The following is a 22,360-nucleotide window of genomic DNA, read 5'->3' as shown; positions in this document are numbered from 1 at the left end:
GGGGATGGTGGGGAGGAGGAGGGGGCAGGGACCCATATTCCAGCTGAGGAAGACACATGACGTTATCCAGGGACTGGGGCGGTGGGTGGGTGGGTGGTATGGGGTTGGGTTCAGGTAATTAATTGATCAGCCTAATTAATTTGCATATCAATTTGCTATCAACAATGTCTATGGGAGCCTCTTAGAACACTACTGCTATGGTTTTCGATCATGTACATAACACATACACACACACACACACACACACACACACACACACACACACACACACAGAAAAAGTACACTGTGTATCACTCCCTATAAGTTATCGTTTGATGAGTCGGTTATGTCCACCAAACAAACAGTGGCTGTTCTCAGCAGTAGGTGGAGAGCGGCTTTTAACTTACTGTTATGACAGTCCCTTTGAAATTAATACGGTCACTGAGATCTGAATGAGCTATGTTTATTTACTGCTACTGAAACCTCCTGAATAACTATGAAGTAGAATTCCTCTGCCAATGTGATTGCACTTGCAAACATGATGCAGCATGCAGTATTGTTTCTCATGCAGCACTTTGCCATTGGTTTGAAAACGCAGGCTGAATATTTACAGAAAATCATTTGTAGTAACTTGTGAATTAACTTCAAACAAATTAATGTTAGGAATTAGAAAGGTAACCAAAGCAACATATTAAAATTCAGTTTTGGCTGATGTAGTCTGTAAACACTTCGTTATTTTTATGACTGCGAGACATAGTCATATTATGTATTTTCAAATAAAAAAACATCTTTCATCATGACAATATCGATACTTTACAATGTACACTACCATATAATATTTTAAAACTGCAATAGTGTAAACATGTTCAATACAGTCGTTTTATTATGCTCTCCATCTCTAGTTATATGACTGTTTATAATTTAATTTGAACTGCTTTCTTAATAACGATATCCCAATAGCTCCAAGTACATGCCAGAATCTGCACGTAGTTATATTTCATAGGATGATCGAGGTCAAGGCAGTTTTCTGAAATTGCGATTTGATCGGTTGTGGTGAACTTGGGCTTAGTACACAGGTCCACCACGGTTCTGACGATGTGTCCTATTCACGAACAATCAGACCCTAAACGTCCGTAATCCTAGGTGCTGGCGATGAACACTGTGTTTCTGCAGAATACGGTCAATCCTGTTGTAAATTCTACCTATGTAATGCAAAACGGCCGTAGACTTTGGTGTCAGCTCTTTATTTTCTGTCACTTACTGGAATCACGATTGGTCGATAGTGCTTCACATGCTTGATTTGTCCTTCACTGGGGACTGATGACCTCAGAAGTTAAGTCCCATAGTGCTCAGAGCCATTTTTTTTTGTCCTTCACTATAACCATTCAGGCGAAAGGTGACTTCGATATGGGCTGCCTAAAATGTCAAACTTCCTGGATTTCAGATGATGCGGGTCTGATGAAACAAGATGCGAGCTACCACATCTCGCTGAACAGAATGTTGATAACTGTTAGCAAGATGGTTACATCATGGTTGTTGGCTTCCAACAAACATCACGTGTCAAAGTCCCATCAGTCTTCCTCCAGACCAACATATCGCAGAAGGGAAGACCGCCATCCTTTTCCATCTCCATAGTGAAGGTAATATTCAGATCGATTAAATCCAAATGTACTAAACAGGCGATCAGATTCTCATTTCCATGAGACCAGACAGTAAAAGTATCATCTACATATCTGAAAAAGCATGCAGATTTCAGTTCCACTAATTCCAGGACACGTTCCGTGAAATCTTCCAGAAACCTATTGGCAATAATGGGCGACAAACAGCTCTCCTTGCAATTCCGTCAGTCTTCATAGAACCGATCAACGAATAAAAAGTAAGTGGAACTTACATATGTCCAAGTACATTTGTAATTCAAAACCAAATTCAAGATCAGTTAAGAGTAACGATCGGACGGAGGAGCGCGAGTGAAGAGAGAGACCACGTTAAAACTTGCTAAAATATCATTCATACGCAATTCCTCTAACTGTCGTGGAATACCAATCGAGCACTTAATGTGATACACGTTTAGACCTACTAGTGATGTAGCAGAGTGTTTGCTACAAGGTATGTCGAAACACCAATGTTACTGACAGTAAGCTTAATAGGTACCCCTTCCTTCGGAAAGCTATATAATCTAGGGAGAGAGCTCAGTAAGGGTTAAGACTGTTGAAAATACCTTGCGGAAAGCCGGCCAGAGTGGCCGAGCGGTTAAAGGCGCTACAGTCTGGAACCGCACAACCGCTACGGTCGCAGGTTCGAATCCTGCCTCGGGCATGGATGTGTGTGATGTCCTTAGGTTAGTTAGGTTTAAGTAGTTCTAAGTTCTAGGGGACTTATGACCACAGCAGTTGAGTCCCATAGTGCTCAGAGCCATTTGAACCATTTGAACCTTGCGGAAAAGAACTTTACTTCAAGAAGTTGTTCGTCTCCCTCTCAACCCTTTTCGCAGATCAACAGTGAGTCTGCAATACGTTGGATCACACAGTAAACAGTGCATGTCTTGAACGGAATCCTACTTTTCCAACATAATCGTACAGTTGCCCTTGTCTGCTGGTAAGACTGAACGTGAAGCAGTTCCTTCAGCTGCAGTTCTCGCCAAACATTCATAAATAGCACCACAGTGAACAGAAACAAAGCGATCAACAAGTGACCGGCGACTATCAGATAGCGCCTGTCTGTGAATATAGCGATGTGTTTCCTCAAATCCTGTTTTGTGTAAAAAAAAAAAAAAAAAAAAAATTGCAAATTGGTGAGAGTGAATCATAAAACTGGTGTATACAATCGCAACAGAAAACCAGCCAGAGATCCACAAAAGGACTAAAAACGTATCTACAGTGATGATACAAATCCACTAGTCACGAAAAAGTATTTCAGAAATAAGCAAATTTATTTACGACAGCTTGGAAGATGACATGATGCCAAAAAGATTACAAGCCATAAAAACAAGCCTTTTGCATAATTAATGTAATCCCAGATGAGCAATCTAAACGAATTAAACGAAACGCACACGCTACAGTTTCTACGTCCAAATTAGAAGAACAAAGATGAAGTTTATGTGATGTTTTACTGAAACAAATCGAGACCCACAAAAGATCACACATAGGCGGCAAATCATGTCGAGGTAAAAAGAGAAATAAATACATCATGATGTGCGTAAGGCTGAGTTTAATAACACAAATCCATAATTTTAAATAAAAATCAAATACACTACTGGCCATTAAAATTGCTACACCACGAAGATGACGTGAGACAAATGAGAAATTTAACCGACAGGAAGAAGATGCTGCGATATGCAAATGATTAGCTTTTCAGAGTATTCACACAAGGATGGCACCGATCGCGACACGTACAATGTGCTGATATGAGGAAAGTTTGCAACCGATTTCTCATACACAAAAAACAGTTGGCCAGCGTTGCCTGGTGAAACGTTGTTGTGATGGCTCGTGTAAGGAGGAGAAATTCGTACCATCACATTTCCGACGTCGATAAAGGTCGGATTGTAGCCTATCGCGATTGCTGTTTATCGTATCGCAACATTGCTGCTCGCGTTGGTCGAGATCCAATGACTGTTAGCAGAATATGGAATCGGTGGGTTCAGGGGGGTAATACGGAACGCCGTGCTGGATCCCAATGGCCTCGTATCGCTAGCAGTCGAGATGTTAGGCATCTTATCCGCATGGCTGTAACGGATCGTGCAACCACGTCTCGATCCCTGAGTCAGCAGATGGGGACGTTTGGAAGACAACAACCATCTGCACGAACAGTTCGACGACGGTTGCAGCAGCATGCACTATCAGCTCCGAGACCATGGCTGCGGTCACCCTTGACGCTGCATCACAAACAGAAGCGCCTGCGATGATGTACTCAACGACGAAACTGGGTGCACGAATGGCAAAACGTAATTTTTTCGGATGAATCCAGGTTCTGTTTACAGCATCATGATGATCGCATCCGTGTTTGGTGACATCGCGGTAAACGCACATTGGAAGCGTGTATTCGTCATCGACATACTGGCGTATCACCTAGCGTGATGGTATGGGGTGCCACTGGTTACACGTCTTGGTCACCTCTTGTTCGCATTGACGGCACTTTGAACAGTGGACGTTACATTTCAGATGTGTTACGACCCGTGGCTCTACCCTTCATTCGATTCCTGCGATTTCAGCAGGATAATGCACTACCGCATGTTGCAGGTCCTATACGGGCCTTTCTGGATACAGAAAATGTTCGACTGTTGCCCTGGCCAGCACGTTCTTCAGATCTCTCACCAATTGAAAACGTCTGGTCAATGGTGGCCGAGCAACTGGCTCGTCACAATACGCCAGTCACTACTCTTGATGAACTGTGGTATCGTGTTGAAGCTGCATGGGCAGCTGTGCCTGTACACGGCATCCAAGCTCTGTTTGACTCAATGCCCAGGCGTATCAATGCCGTTATTATGGCCAGAGGTGGTTGTTCTGGGTACTGATTTCTCAGGATCTATGCACCCAAATTGCGTGAAAATGTAATCACATGTCAGTTCTAGTATAATATATTTGTCCAAAAAATACCCGTTTATCATCTGCATTTCTTCTTGGTGTAAGAGTAGTATAATGCTGAGGACGACATTCACCTGCACTTCGATGTGAGCTACGGTATTAACAGAGGTGGGGGGAGGACAAGGGGAGATCAGAGTTTTACATCCCGTCGACAGACAGGTCAGTAGACACTGAACACGAGCTACAGCCACGAAAGAACGTTCCACGAAATCGGCTGTGCCCTTTTCAAAGGAACCGTCCCGGCATTCGCCTGAAGCGATTTAGGAAAATCATGGGAAACCTAATACTGGATAGCCGGACGGAGATCTGGAACCGCCGTCTTCCCGATGCGAGTCCACTGCACCAACTCGCTCGGTAGTGCTGTCTGAAGGCGCCACGACAGTTGTGGAATGCGTGGACGTTATTACGGATCACTTCCATCCATTTACAACTGATGTCTTCCATTACGACGATACGCTGTTCCAGCAGTATAACTGTCCAGAAAAGACCAGAAAAGTGCCACATTGGTTTGAGGAGCGTGACAGTGAATTCCCGATGATGTTTGACCACCAAATTCGCCCGATCTTAAACAATGTGCCATACATCTCGCACGTTATCGGGCGCCAGCTTCGTGCCGAGAAACGTCGTACCATATTTTTGAGGAATTGCTGGCGTTCTGACACCTGCCGGCGCACACCTCCGGAAACCTATTGGGGACTTGTCGAGTCGACGCCAGGTAGAATATCCTAAAGTTTCATTACATAAAAGAAATCATTACATACTGTATCTGTTAGATATGTTAGGAAAGACACGGGCGAATTGAATGTCTGCAGCCCTTTATACATCCATGTCAAACATACAGGATTTTACATCAAGTTTGCATGTTTTTCAGATGCCAGAGCATTACATCTCGGGTTGGAGCATGCATACATTACCCTTCACATATAACTTACGTCTTCACAATGAGTTCTCCTGGTATGACTAGATGGCACTGGTGATTGTTTCCGTCAGCGGTGCCCAGAAATTTAAAAGCATAAAGGAAACACCAATACAAATGTGGACATTCCTCTCACCTCCCTTCACTTCTACGTAGCCTAAAGAATGACACGCTAAATTTATCTTCATAATTTTTCGTGTGTGATGAGAAACGTGTATTTATTGTACTCAGATACAGTGTTCCAGAAACCTCCTTGGAAACCGATGCAGCAAAAAAGTGTTACTCTAAACACCTGTGCCGAACTATGGTGGCCGGCCGCTGAGGCTGAGCGCTTCAGTCCGGAACCGCACTGCTGCTACGGTCGCAGGTTCAAATCCTGTCTCGGGCATGGATGTGTGTGCTGACCTGAAGTTAGTTAGGTTTAAGTAGTTCTAAGTCTAGGGGGACTGATGGCCTCAAATGTTTAGTCCCATAGTGCGCAGAGCCATTTGAACCATTTTTTAAAATACGGTGGACGGCGGTTCGTACACTCGACCAGGCGTCCAACTTCGACGAAAAAGGGATTGCAAATATTTAAACACCCGATATGAATTTGTGAATAAATGGTGATTCTCTTTCTCTAGAATGTTCTACACTCTTTCCAAAATTGAGCGTTGTGGATTCGTGTACAGAGCATGACACCACCGATTCGCCAGTCACGCAGCACAGTCTTACTCCGCTACAATAAATTGTTTCGTGGTTTTTGATGCGTATTATGAAGGTTCCCAGGACATCAATCTATTGTGAAAAGATTAGACACAAAAAATCTATCTTCGAGCTTCTTGATTCATTTCGATCTATGACGAGACATTATTGACGAATTTCTGGACGTTATTTTTAAAGGGGGCGGTTATGCTGCTTCCGGACTTTTTAGATAATTGAGAGGAACAGAGAAGTTGATCTTATGAAACGGGGAACAGTAATTTATACCTCGCCAGTCGCGATGATCACACCGTGAACGAAACTCGATATTCAAGCGACCCGATAGGAGCTATCTCTGTCAAAGCCAGTTCCAAAGGCGCGGTGCACGCCTCGATTTTCGAGACCCCGAGGCAGAGACGTAGCGGTAAATCAGCGAGCGGCGCTGCTGAAGGGTAGCTTCCCCGTCCCAGTTAGAGCGTAAATTAATGTCAGCTTCTGATACTTGATATATTGTACCTTGTAAATGTCGCGAGAAAGGCGTTCATAATTTCCCCGAAAACTGATCGCATTACAGGAGCCTGCGAGGGACGTGTTACGCTCCACATTTTATTAAAAGAGAAAAAAAATTGTTAGTGACACTAAGCACTTGAGTGTTGTTTAGCATTGCAGGATGTGCGTAGCCAACAAGTACACCTTCAAATTGCCTACGTCATAGTGTGTATGCCGTAACGATGACAAAAGTAGAATTAGGCGTGAGCGAATCTTAAGTGCAATTCTCCGTAATCCCACGATCCAGGAAGTGAACCGAATAAATCCAGAGTAGCAGAACGTGATTGGCAGAATATAAAACAAATTATGGCATTTTAGTAACAGTTGTGGCAACAGAGTGATTTAATGAAAGTTATTTTATTTGTGTTTAATTGAATACAAGTATAATGTAATTTTGATTAAATTGATTTAACTCTTTAATGGTTGACTTGGCAGCACAAAGAAAGCTATTCTTTACATGTGTACAAAGTATGCCACCCACCACCTTATACTAAGAAAGATGGAACTCCCGTCCGGGGTTAAAATGGTGTCAAATTCTGTTATTTCTGCAAACCCATCAAGTCATGCCCCCTGTCCCCCCCCCCCCCCTCATCTCCAGTAAATCATAGGACAGTATTAAAAAAATTCAAGAGGTGATGGAAACAAATCAGTTATGTGCTTATGGTCCTCTTTTCCCAACCAATCAAAGCACACTATGTAAATGACAAATAAAAACAGCGCCAGATATCAGTTAAACTTGCATAACGTCCACTTGAAATTCAAAGATATTCATTGCTTCCTAGAAAGTCGAAAATATTCAACTTTAAAGACTCATTATTTCGCTGACAGTGAAATATATTCATTATTTCTGTGTAAAAATCGTTTCAAGTTACATTATTTACTTACAGACTAATTGTGTGCACTGTAACTCCACTTCCCACCTCTTTCCAGCACAGTGTTAAAAATAATCAAAGTCAATGGAAATGGACCAGTTGTGTGTTTTATACCCCATACCCTCTCTCGAAAATGCGAAACGGTAAATGGTAAACAGCAAATGGTTACCAGTAGATGTTAAACACCTAATGGCTGATGGCTAACAGTTAACACCTAATGTCTAATACCTGATGCCTAACATCTAATGGCTAATGCCTAACACTTAATGCCTAAAGCCTCAGGGATAAAGGGTAATAGCTAATGGCTACTGCCCAATGCCCAATGCATAATGCCTATTCATCACTGACCATCATTGATCACTGACCATCACTGATCACTGACTATCAGTGATCATTGTCATCACATTGTATCAGCATATCCCAGAAGCGTATCATCTTGTCCCAAAGTGTATCAAATTACCCCTCAAACTCTATCAACTTGTCCCGAAAGTGTATCAACAGTGCCTCGACATGCCACTCGAACTGTATCATTCTGCCCCAAATGTGTATCAACTTACTCCAAAGTATATCAAATTACCACCTCAACTGCATCATCTTGCCCCTGTGGCTAGATGTCTAGAGAGCACCACAAAGCACTACAATGCCTACACCTAATAACTAATGCATAATGCAGAGTGCCTCCAGGAACACCATTGTAATACCTTACAGAGGGACTTAAGATTCCCTCCCTCCTGTAACTGACACCCATCTGGTATTAGAACACTAGTTAACACCCAGTAATGACTTATACTTAATGGGTAAAGCATAATTCACAATACCTCCAGGTGACATTATTCTAATATGGTTTCTCTCCCTCCAATAATGGAGATCCTTCTGGTGCTAGAATAATACGTAAGGTGCAGTAATGGCTAATGCTTTATGAACAACACACAATGCACAATGCTTAATACCTAATATTAATATGTAAAATTGTGTACACATACGTATCTCTGCTGTGAATTACAAGAGACTCCATTGCCAAACATATGCATTATTGCATTCCAACACAAAGGTTTTATTCACAGAAAAACCTTCTTGATATAAAACCAACCGATACATTCAATTCTTGCAAGAGAGACCAGTGACTGCTGCGTTATTCTCTTCTGACGATGTAATTGTATGTCAGCCCCCACCCCTTGCACTATCCAGAGAAAAATGCTTTAGGAGAGTGTTTTCTGTCCCATCCCATGAAACTCACACCATATGTATGTGCTACAAACTCTTATCAATGGGGACACAACGGAAGATTTTTATATTCATGTGTGAAAACATGCTACATTCCAAAAATCTCATGGAAATCCTACCTTCAAATACTAGAAAATCTAAGAGGACAGAGCCTACCCGCCCTTTTTTTTCTTTTTTTAAGACGTCATACATAAAAACGCCATCTGTGTACTGGAAATCCTGCACCCGATGCACACGTCACTAACATACTGGAAAGCATACAAGCTCCAACCCCTCCCTTGGTAGAGGTATTGTTATTACCCATTGCACGTTAGATTCTCTCAAACTAGAGATGATGACAAAAATATCCTCTCTCTCTGGCTCTTTGCGTGTGCAATATCCGACCTCAAGTACACAAAGCGTTACCATCAATGTCAGTGTTACATAATGGAAAATTGTAATCTTCTTCACTCATTGTACACTTTCATTCATATTACAGTGTTGTTGTCTGATTAAAGTAAGCATTGCAAAGAGAGAGGAAGCTAATGGGGGAGCTTATCATGCTTTTTTAATACACAATAAAATGCCACCTCCACAGCGAGATGGTTACCATCACTGCCCTTATTGCAGAAGGATCTGGTTTGATTACTGGGTATCTCCTCGGATTTGTCTGACGTAGCGAGATGTGGGAACGTGTAGTCGAAAAAAGAAAAAACATATTTTAATATTCCAAAAATCGCCATCCCAAATGTGATTTGTTTGTCGAAGACGACATTTAGTCTGCTAAGTTCAGTAACGTTATGATTTTCGTTGAAAGCAACCCTCTGTTTGAAATTTGGCTTTGTAATTAGCGTAGTTACCGCAAATCAACCCTCCCCACTAAGTCTATAGCTGTGAGGCCGGAAGAGAAACGACTTTTTGGGAGGTGAAGCTCTTCTTTCTTATACCTGCAAGTTTTTTAGTAGAAATTTCTGCGCCTTCTAATTTTACAGTGTTTTTATAACACGAGCCAACCGAAAAACGATAGACAATAATACCTACTGACTAAAAAATTCTCACAAAAAGCACTGATAGTGTACACGATGCGTTTAGTTACCTTCAAAGTTAAGTATGCGTTACATTAACGTCTTTCAAGGAAACACAGGCTTGGCGTTACACTTACAACCCAAGGCTATAAATGGAATCATTACAAAGTGCCTTAACAGAATGACATTAAGGCAAGAGATAGGAAATTTCGTGTCACACAGCACGTAAGCTATGTCATCTTCATATAGTCATACATTTCCCTGGAATTCTTTGTGTAGGCATTGGATTTCATTGTGGTTTGTACATTCAAACAACGTTAATGTTATAAATTTAATACAGAATACATCTCTTTCTGGAGACTGGAGGTTTCTGCAGGAGATAAATCCTAGGAAAGAAACCTATGGGAACAAGACTCACCTTGCTTGTTTCCCATCTCTCGGAGAAAAACAACTTTCTCGAGTACTTTGGCTGTATCTGTTTCCTCACTTTTCGGGTTTGCGGGAAAGTATAGTTCCCTGAGAGTATGCTTATGGAAGCCCTGAAGCAGTACACCAAGGCACGAAACCTCTACTAACTCACCAGGGAGGTTTCGGAATAAAAGCAGGAAAATTCTCATAGAAAGCTTTCAGCTGATGCTGAACCTTTGGGAACTGTCAACATGGCGGGGAATCAGTTGGGACTTGACAGACGCAAATTCGATGTACGAAAATGGTGTAAGTAGTCTTCTGGCTTATCCACTCTATCTTACAAACATTTTGTTTCTCATATCCATGAGTATATGTTTCTTTGTCATTTAATGTTGCAGAACGTGTGATCCTCTGATCGAGTACACATGAGATGAGATATTGCAGCAGCAGGAACATTCCCTCAGAAGTATTCAGAGGGTCCAAAAGTAGGAGATAAACTTTCAAAAGTCATTCTTGCTTTATCCTCAGAGTTCTGAACATCCATTTTGAGCTCCTCGGAAATAGCTGAAAAAAATTAAGCAGAGGAGTTTTCTCTGCACTCAAAGAGAAAAGTAGTTGAGAGACGGAAATTTGAGAAAAAATGTAACTATTTTGTTTTATTTTACACACTATCTTTCAACCAATTGTTTGTCATAGCTTTGAATAGAGGTTATTTTCTCGTAATGTTTTAGAATCTCCACACTCCTTGATCGAGCCAGCGAAGAGAATTTGTGGTCCTCGTAATCGAGCAGCAGTCTGATGAAGCATCTGGGGAGATAAAACAATCTGTAAAAAGCAATGGCACCAGAGAATCTGCACAGGGAGAAGGCCACCACCTAAGTAGGCTGGAAAATTCATTGAGAAGCTTAATAATACTATTATTATAATGGACGAACCGTTAGAAAAGTGTTAAATTAGATGACAATCTTTAATGGGCTGGTGCCGTGTTTGCATTAGGTGACGAGTACGTACTAGTGTTACAGATAATAAACTTGGATTTAAAGATCCCAGATTCTCCTTGGGCGCCTGATTTTCCATTTCCGACCTGAATGAGATTTTCACTCTGCAGCGGAGTGTGCGCTGATATGAAACTTCCTGGCAGATTAAAAGTGTGTGGCGGGCCGAGACTCGAACCTATTAAGATTGATTGCCTGCTCATCTGCAACATCTTTGGAGAAGATAGATCAGGAAGAACGGATGTGACTCAATACAAAAAGTGGTTTCAGTCAGAGTGTTTGCCTAAAACAACAAGATTCAATGCATCTTTTTCTCACCCAATTTACGTTTTCAAACATTGTTTTATACATCTATAATTAATCGCGTAATTTTCCTTCTCATTCATGGTCGAGAACAGTTTCTTTGCTTTCCTGTTATCTGACGATGGCGACATTCTTCGGGACATAAGCGTAAATCTGAATCTAAATCGTGTATACTACCATGGGGGTATACAAAATCTGCTTCCAGTATATACCACAACACTTAAAAAACTATGTAAATGAGCATTTTTCAAGTATTGCAGAGAAGTTATAGCAAAAATTCCCCAAAACAAATATAACACCTGTAAATAATGTTGCACTAAATACAATAATGTTACTTCCAGCCACAGAGAATGAAGTCAATAAAACTGTTCAAAAACTAAAAAATAAGAAGTCGGTAGGCTTAGGTGAAGTATCAATGTGTGCTGAAACAATGCATAGAGATTATACAAGGCCCCTTAACAAATATCATAAATGAATCCTTCACATCAGGGACATTTCCAGAGCAGTTAAAATAGGCAAGAGATGTACCGTTGCTTGAGAAAGGTAATGGAGAAGACACAGAAAATTACGGGCCCATTTCCCTGTTGTCACCATTCTCAAAAACAGTAGACGCAGTTATGAAAGACAGATTAGTGAATTACCTGAATAAATACTATCTTTTAAGCAAATCACAGTTTGGTTTCTGAAGTGCCAAAAATAAAAAATACGGAGTCAGCCATAGTAGAATTCACAAAGGTTATACTTGCAGCTCTTGACAAAGATGAGTGTGTCACAGGTATATTTTTGGATCTTTCTAAGGCCTTTGATACAGCTGACCACAAGATTCTATTAAATAAATTAGAAGCATTAGGAATAAGAGGGGTAGGTAATGACTGGTTTCGATCATACCTAGCAGATAGAGTGCAAAGAGCAGATAAAGTGCAAAGAGCAGAGATGACATACACTTCAAATAGATCCAAACATTTACTAAAACACTCATCAAAACCAAAATACATTAAGGTAGGGGTTCTGCAAGGTAGCATATTAGGACCTCAGTTCGGAACCACGCGACTGCTACGGTCGCAGGTTCGAATCCTACCTCTGGCATGGATGTGTGTGATGTCCTTAGGTTAGTTAAGTTTAAGTTGTTGTAAGTTCTAGGAGACTGATGACTTAAGTTCCATAGTGCTCAGAGCCATTTGAACTTGGACTACTACTACTACTACTACTACTACTACTACTACTACTACCTTGTATTCGAATCGTTTGATACCTTTTCCACAGCAAAATTTTTGATAAGCTCTGAAGGAATTGAATACGGGAAGACGATGCAACATTGCACAGCTGTATCAGCTATTCATATCAAGGTATATTATTTAACATTCAGTGATGTTTTAGTCATACTCGGGTGTGAATCTCTTATCGAGAATTGCATATCTACAAGACCTGTGAACAATTCCGTCTCTGATGCCTCGTTCCACAAACTGGAGTTACTCGATATCGAATATTAGTGTGCAAATCCTCCTTGGTAACTTTTAGCACAGCGTCCCACACTGAAAATGAAGCGCAGTAACTGAACATGTAACGTCCAGTTCATACATCTTGAGCAAAAGATCGTGAAAGTGTTCAAAGACTTAGGAAAGGAACAGCACATCAATTTTTAAATAGAAATCGGAGTATTTCCGCGTGTTTTGCAGTCGAGTGTGTTACATACACTGCACGATCTTTGGAACTCGGTCTCTATTATTGTTTCGCTTGTTAACAAACTGCCAAACTTTTCGAATGAGGGCAGGTGATCTTCAAGAAGAATCGATTCATTGATTGCATATTCATATTGGTGGGGAGGCTTGCGTGCCTCAAAAATACAGATAGCCGTACCGCAGATGCAACCACAAAGGAGGGGTATCTGTTGAGAGGCCAGACAAACATGTGGTTCCTGAAGATTGGAAGCAGCCTTTTCAGTAGTTGCAGGGGCAACAGTCTGGATGATTGACTGACCTGGCCTTGTAACACTAACCAAAACGACCTTGCTGTGCTGGTACTGCAAACGGCTGAAAGCAAGGGGAAACTACAGCCGTAATTTTTCCTGAGGGCATGCAGCTTTACTGTATGGTTAAATGATGACGTCCTCTTGGGTAAAATATTCCGGAGGTAAAATCGTCCCCCATTGGGATCTCCGGGCAGGGACTACTCAAGAGGACGTCGTTATCAAGAGAAAGAAAACTGGCACTCTACGGATCGCAGCGTGCGATGTCATATCCCTTAATCGGGCATGTAGGTTAGAAAATTTAAAACGGGAAATGTATAGGTTAAAGTTAGATATAGTGGGAATTAGTGAAGTTCGGTGGCAGGAGGAACAAGACTTCTGGTCAGGTGAATACAGGGTTATAAATACAAAATAAAATAGGGGTAATGCAGGAGTAGGTTTAATAACGAATAAAAAAAATAGGAGTGCGGGTAAGCTACTACAAACAGCATAGTGAACGTATTATAGTGGCCAAGATAGACACGAAGCCCACGCCTACTACAGTAGTACAAGTTTATATGCCAACTAGCTCTGCAGATGAAGAAGAAATTGATGAGATAAAAGAAATTATTCATGTAGTGAAGGGAGACGAAAATTTAATAGTCACGGGTGACTGGAATTCGAGAGTAGGAAAAGGGAGAGAAGGAAACATAGTAGGTGAATATGGACTGGGGGTAAGAAACGAAAGAGGAAGCCGCCTGGTAGAATTTTGCACAGAGCATAACTTAATCACAGCTAACACTTGGTTCAAGAATCATAATAGAAGGTTGTATACATGGAAGAATCCTGGAGATACTAAAAGGTACCAGGTAGAATATATAATGGTAACACAGAGATTTAGGAACCAGGTTTTAAATTGTAAGACATTTCCGGGGGAAGATGTGGACTCTGACCACAATCTATTGATTATAAACTGTAGATTAAAACTGAATAAACTGCAACAAGTGGGAATTTAAGGACATGGAACCTGGATAAACTGACAGAACCAGAGGTTGTAGAGAGTTTCGGGGAGAACATTGGGGAAAGATTGACAAGAACGGGGGAAGGAAATATAGTAGGAGAAGAATGGGTAGCTTTGAGGGATGAAGTAGTGAAGGCAGCAGACGATCTAGTAGAAATACTTGGGTCACAGCAGATATATTGAATTTACTTGATGAAACGAGAAAATACAAAAATGCAGTAAATGAAGCAGGTAAAAAGGAATACAAACGTCTCAAAAACGAGATCGGCAGGAAGTGCAAAATGGCTAAGCAGGGATGGCTAGGGGACAAATGTAAGGATGTAAAGGCTTATCTCACTAGGGGTAAGATAGATACTGCCTACAGGAAAATTAAAGAGACCTTTGGAGAAAAGAGAGCCACTTGTATGAATATCAAGAGCTCAGATGGAAACCCAGTTCTAACCAAAGAAGGGAAAGCAGAAAGATGGAAGGAGTATATAGAGGGCATATACAAGGGCGATGTACTTGAGGACAATATTATGGCAATGGAAGAGGATGTAGATGAAGATGAAATGTGAAATATGATACTGCATGAAGAGTTTGACAGAGCGCTGAAAGACCTGAGTCCAAACAAGGCCCCGGGAGTAGACAACATTCCATTAGAACTACTGACGGCCTTGGAGAGCCAGTCCTGACAAAACTCTTACCATCTGGTGGGCAAGATGTACGAGACAGGCGAAATACCCTCAGACTTCAAGAAGAATACAATAATTCCAATCCCAAAGATAGCAGGTGTTGACACATGTGAAAATTACCGAACTATCAGTTTAATAAGTCACAACTGCAAAATACTAACGCGAATTATTTACAGACGAATGGAAAAACTGGTAGAAGCCGACCTCGGGGAAGATCAGTTTGGTTGTTGTTGTTGTTGTGGTCTTCAGTCCTGAGACTGGTTTGATACAACTCTCCATGCTACCCTATCCTGTGCAAGTTTCTTCCTCTCCCAGTACTTACTGCAACCTACATCCTTCTGAATCTGCTTAGTGTATTCATCTCTTGGTCTCCCTCTACGATTTTTACCCTCCACGCTGCCCTCCAATGCTAAATTTGTGATCCCTTGATGCCTCAGAACATGTCCTACCAACCAGTCTCTTCTTCTCGTCAAGTTGTGCCACAAACTCCTCTTCTCCCCAATTCTATTCAATACCTCCTCATTAGTTATGTGATCTACCCATCTAATCTTCAGCATTCTTCTGTAGCACCACATTTCGAAAGCTTCTATTCTCTTCCTGTTCAAACTATTTATCGTCATGTTTCACTTCCATACATGGCTACACTCCATACAAATACTTTCAGAAACGACTTCCTGGCACTTAAATCTGTACTCGATCTTAACAAATTTCTCTTCTTCAGAAACGATTTTCCTTGTCATTGCCAGTCTACATCTTATATCCTCTCTACTTCGACCATCACAGTTATTTTGCTCCCCAAACAGCAAAACTCCGTTAGTACTTTAAGTGTCTCATTTCCTAATCTAATTCCCTCAGCATCACCCGGCTTAATTCGACTACATTCCATGATCCTCGTTTTGCTTCTGATGATGTTCATGTTATATCCTCCTTTCAAGACACTGTCCATTCCGTTCAACTGCTCTTCCAAGTCCTTTGCTGTCTCTGACAGAATTACAATGTCATCCGCGAACCTCAAAGTTTTTATTTCTTCTCGATGGATTTTAATACCTACTCCGAATTTTACTGCTTGCTCAATATACAGTTTGAATAACATTGGGGAGTGACTACAACCCTGTCTCCCTTCCCAACCACTGCTTCCCTTTCATGCCCCTGGTTTCTGTACAAATTGTAAATAGCCTTTCGCTCCTTGTATTTTACCCCTGCCACCTTTAGAATTTGAAAGAGAGTGTTCCAGTCAACATTGTCAAAAGCTTTCTCTAAGTCTACAAATGCTAGAAACGTAGGTTTGCCTTTCCTTAATCTTTCTTCTATAATAAGTCGTAAGGTCAGTATTGCCTCACGTGTTCCAATATTTCTACGGAATCCAAACTGATCTTCCCCGATGTCGGCTTCTACCAGCTTTTCCAATCGTCTGTAAAGAATTCGTATTAGTATTTTGCAGCTGTGACTTATTAAACTGATAGTTCGGTAATTTTCATATCTGCCAATACCTACTTTCTTTGGGATTGGAATTATTATATTCTTCTTGAAGTCTGAGGGTACTTCGCCTGTCTCATACATCTTGCTCACCAGATGGTAGAGTTTTGTCAGGACTGGCTCTCCCAAGGCTGTCAGTAGTTATGATGGAATGTTGTCCACTCCCGGGTCTTGTTTCGGCTCAGGTCTTTCAGTGCTCTGTCAAACTCTTCGCGCAGTATCGTATCTCCCATTTCCTCGTCATCTATATTCTCTTCCATTTCTATAATATTGTCCTCAAGTACATTGCTCTTCTATAGACCCTCTATATACTCCTTCCATCTTTCTGCTTACCCTTCTTTGGTTAGAACTGGGATTCCATCTGAGCTCTTGATATTCATACAAGTGGTTCTCTTTTCTCCAAAGGTCTCTTTAATTTTCCTGTAGGCAGTATCTATCTTACCCCTAGTGAGATAAGCCTATAAATCCTTACAGTTTGGATTCCGTAGAAATGTTGGAACACATGAGGCAATACTGACCCTACGACTTATCTTAGAAAATAGATTAAGGAAAGGCAAACCTACATTTCTAGCATTTGCAGACTTAGAGAAAGTTTTTGACAATGTTGATTGGAATACTCTCTTTCAAATTCTAAAGGTGGCAGGGGTAAAATACATGGAGCGAAAGGCTATTTACAATTTGTACAGAAACCAGATGGCAGTTATAAGAGTAGAGGGACACGAAAGGGAAGCAGTGGTTGGGAAGGGAGTAAGACAGGGTTGTAGCCTCTCCCAGATCTTATTCAATCTGTATACTGAGCAAGCAGTAAAGGAAACAAAAGAAAAATTTGGTGTAGGTATTAAAATCCAGGTAGAAGAAGTAAAAACTTTGAGGTTCGCCGATGACATTGTAATTCTGTCAGACAGCAAAGGACTTGGAAGAGCAGTTGAACGGAATGGACAGTGTCTTGAAAGGAGGATATAACATGAACATCAACAAAAGCAAAACGAGGATCATGGAATGTAGTCCATTTAAGTCGGGTGATGCTGAGGGAATTAGATTAGAAAATGAGACACTTAAAGTAGTAAAGGAGTTTTGTTATTTGGGGAGCAAAATAACTGATGATGGTCGAAGTAGAGAGGATATAAACTGTATACTGGCAATGGCAAGGAAAGCGTTTCTGAAGAAGAGGAATTTGTTAACATCGAGTATTTATTTAAGTGTCAGGAAGTCGTTTCTGAAAGTATTTGAATGGAGTGTGGTCGTGTATAGATGTGAAACATCAAGAAGAGAATAGAAGCTTTCGAAATGTGGTGCTACAGAAGAATGTTGAAGATTAGATGATGGGTAGATCACTTAACTAATGAGGAGGTATTGAATAGTATTGGGGATAAGAGACGTTTGTGGCACAACTTGACTAGAAGAAGGGATCGGTTGGTAGGACATGTCCTGAGGCTTCAAGGGATCACAAATTTAGCGTTGGAGGGCAGCGTGGAGGGTAAAAATCGTAGAGGGAGACCAAGAGATGAATACACTAAGCAGATTCAGAAGGATGTAGGTTGCAGTAGGTACTGGGAGATGAAGGGGCTTGCACAGGATATAGTAGCATGGAGAGCTGCATCAAACCAGTCTCAGTACTGAAGACCACAACAACAACAACATCATGAGAAGGTTCACTTCTGTTTTACTGAACTGAACTCTTAATCGACGGAAAAATAATCCCTCATTATTTGAGTTCTTCTCCTTGCAGTTAAGATGCGTACTTTTTGAGAGTACATGTCCGAAATATTAGTGAGTGAATAAATCGGAAATTGATGTTGCAGCTCTTCTCTCCTGATGTATCACTGTAATCTCTTTGTGGAAGTTTTATATTGCTCCATGAGCTGTGGTGACCCCAGTTTATATGTTACTTCAAAACTTGCTGTTACTCTGTGTTTGGTGTCCCGCAGTTCCTGTGGTTATGCCATGGTTCTTACTCTTTCTAGTAGTAGTAGTAGTAGCAGCAGCTTTATTCATCCTTAGATCTCTTTTTACGAGAATGTAGGACATGTCAAAGTATTTACAAATTTAGATCAGAATGAGATTTTCACTCTGCAGCGGAGTGTGCGCTGATATGAAACTTCCTGGCAGATTAAAACTGTGTGCCCGACCGAGACTCGAACTCGGGACCTTTGCCTTTCGCGGGCAAGTACTCACCAACTGAGCTACCGAAGCACGACTCATGCCCGGTACTCACAGCTTTACTTCTGCCAGTACCTCGTCTCCTACCTTCCAAAGGGCACTTGCCCGCGAAAGGCAAAGGTCCCGAGTTCGAGTCTCGGTCTGGCACACAGTTTTAATCTGCCAGGAAGTTTCAAATTTAGATCAATTTAAAATAAACTAATTCGTATACACATATATTTACAGACTTCTAGTTAGAGACAGTCATAAGATTTACTACTGGTAAACACTTCTTTTTTTTACAAATAACTTATTAAATAATGTAATGCCACATTGATCACTCATATCTCACTATCAGTCACTGCACACACTAAACACACAGTTTCATAATACTTCACACACACACACACACACACACACACACACACTGGTGATATCTGGGCCATTTTCTGTACTGCAGCTTCCCATTTGCTATCCTGAAAAGCTGAGTCAGTTTCCCTTCATAATGAGTGAGATGATGAGCTCAGAAAGAGGAATAGGTGTTAGTACTGTGCTATCCATAGCTTGGGGGTAAGGATTTATAGAAAGGAAAAAAGAAAAAAAAACATAGTGTGAAGATGTTATGTAGAATGTTGGATATTTTATGATCATTATTACTATTATTCATTTGTATAACTTTTTTATCAAACCCCTACTCTGTTTTAGCTAAGTAATCCTTCAATGTATAAAATGTATTGCATAACAGGTACTTTTCAGCTGACTTTTTAAATAAGTGTATTTTAGCAATTTCTTTAATCTCTTTTGGTAATTTATTGTACAATTTTATTCCTTGGTAGATAATGCTGTTTTGAGTTTCATGCTTATTTTTTCTTGGTAAATGGTCTGGTAAAACTGTGGGCCCTCTGCATGTTGAAAATTTATCGTAGTTGTATTGTTCTTAAAATGATGGGCCTTCAGCCTCTTTAAAATTTTGGATTCTTACTTATCAAGTCTTACATCACTTGGCCTTAAATACTATTTAAGGTTAAAAGCTTTGGGCCTTCTGCCTTGGAAAATAGGTTGCAGTTTTTTTTTTCAAACAAAGGCCTTCAGCCGTTTTGGAGTAGGGTTTCTTATTGGTCATATAGCTTGGGACGTCAGCCTATTGAAAGGTTATTGTAGTTACGTTGTTTTAAATTTATCGGCCTTCAGCCGCTTTTAAAAAACTTAATCTATCTGACAAGTCAAGTCTTACATCGCTTGGCCTTAAATACTATATAAGGTTAAAGCCTAGAGCCTTCTGTTTCAAAAAAAAATTGTAGCAGTTGTATTTAATTCATGGACCTTCAGCCGTTTTAGAATTAAAGATGTTTTCTGTCGATAGTCAAGCTTAGAAGTTTCACTGGACAACTAAAGTGTTATGTTTGGAGTGTCGCTCATTCTGGCCCCCTACTACTTGTCCTGTCCTGCGGTTTTAGCAGAGTGTTTCACTCCATATTCGAAGATATAATGGAAATAAGTCCTGGATTTTAAGCAACTTCTTCATCACCATCTGTTGTCTTCTGCTCACATAGGATCGTGATCAAAAAATGCCAGTCGTAATTGCTCAGATCGCGTAACACGACGGACACAGTAAAATGATGCTTATAATTCACAATGCAGCTGGGATGTGCTGCACATCTTGCATGGGGGCTTAATTAAATTTACGATTGAAAATGATTTTTTTTTTTTTTTTTTTATCTGTCTGTCCGATTACGTAAGTGTCGTAAACGGTTGGCCCTGACTAGAATTATTACACTATCTGACTGCAACAAACAATGTAAGAAAATTTTCGTAAACACAGTTAATTAATTAAGTCCCCAGCAACTATAAAACCTACAAAATCCAAGCACAAATGTAACTGTTCTGTATGTGGGAGTGTAACTCAACGTCCACATCTGGCACGGTTCTTTTCCAACAAGGCAAGAATTTTCAAATACCAACTATACTGACGTGACAAAAGAAAATTAGAAAACTATAATTACGCAAGAAAACCAGAATTCACTCTAATATAAGAACACAAGCCAGATGCTTTGTTGACTGAACCTGTAGTGACACATTATTTCAGATACACAAATAATAAAAAGACATTGTATGTTTTACCTTCATATATATTGACGAAATGCACACAATAACATCTGCTATCTCTCCCATCAAATAACTGCATACAACATGGAACAACACTCTTTACTACAACATATCCCTCCGATTTCACGACAAGCAGTGCCCACTAGCACATCTCGGTATGAACTCTCAACAACCACTGTCCTCTCCGATCTCTCCACAAGCACTGACTGCTATGAGCTCTTAACACGCACTGTCCTCTACGATCTCTCGACAAGCACTTACTGCTATGAACTCTCGACAACCACTGTGGAGGCGGCTTAATAGTACTCTTTGGCGCACTCTCTGGCGCAGTGGCACAGTGTAGCCACCTTTCAATCTGTACGCACCTTCGAAATGACAATGAACCCTGGACTTCACATCGTCTTCTGCAAAGGCTTTCTCACAAATGTGACAGGCTTTTTCGGGGAAAAAAATGCTGTATTCAACGGTTCACGGGCGTCGCGTCGGCTAATGTTGTGGAAGCTGACGCCCGTGAACCATTGAAACAGTTACTACGTCGGGAAAGTGTTAAGAAAAATGCTTCATCTTCTTCTGGGTTTGATAGCATCGTTTTATTTTGTACCAAAAAGGTGTTTACAGTCTCAACGATTACATAGACTTGTTGAGTAAGCCATTCTACGCAATCGTTGCCATTTTACAATGAAAACTGGAAATATTCCTTGTTATAGCTGCAGTGTATCTACATCTGCATCTACATGATTACGCTGCAGTTCACAATTAAGTGCCTGGCAGAGGGTTCATCGAACCACCTTCAAGCTATTTCTCTACCGTTCCACTCTAGAACAGTGCGTGGGAAAAACGAACCTTTAAATCCTTTCGTTTGAGCTCTGATTTCTTTTATTTTATTATGATTATTTTTCCCTACGTAAGTGGTCGCCAGTAAAATATCTTCAAACTCTGAAGAGAAAGTTGGTGATCGAATTTTCATGAGAAGAACCTGCCATAAAGGAAAACGCCTTTGTTTTAATGAATGCCTTCCAAATTGGCATATTTAGTTAATTAGTTAGTTACATGTTCCATTGATCAGTCTCAAGGTAACCGTTATGATGTGGAACGTGTCAAGTGTGTTAGAAATGCATACATGAATGGAAGTGTATTTTTCTTTTCTTTAGCTTAAAATTTTTATTACCTGCCACATTCCCTTAAGCGGCACAAAACGCATATATTATACCTATACATTTATTTATGCCTATTCAAGAATTCATCTATGGTATAGAAGGAGCTGTCAAGGAGATATGATTTCAATTTATTTTTGAAACTACACTCCTGGAAATGGAAAAAAGAACACATTGACACCGGTGTGTCAGACCCACCATACTTGCTCCGGACACTGCGAGAGGGCTGTACAAGCAATGATCACACGCACGGCACAGCGGACACACCAGGAACCGCGGTGTTGGCCGTCGAATGGCGCTAGCTGCGCAGCATTTGTGCACCGCCGCCGTCAGT

The sequence above is a fragment of the Schistocerca piceifrons genome, chromosome 7 (genome assembly GCF_021461385.2).
Source record: "Schistocerca piceifrons isolate TAMUIC-IGC-003096 chromosome 7, iqSchPice1.1, whole genome shotgun sequence".
Taxonomy (NCBI): domain Eukaryota; kingdom Metazoa; phylum Arthropoda; class Insecta; order Orthoptera; family Acrididae; genus Schistocerca; species Schistocerca piceifrons.
Note: the sequence above shows the minus strand (reverse complement) of the source record.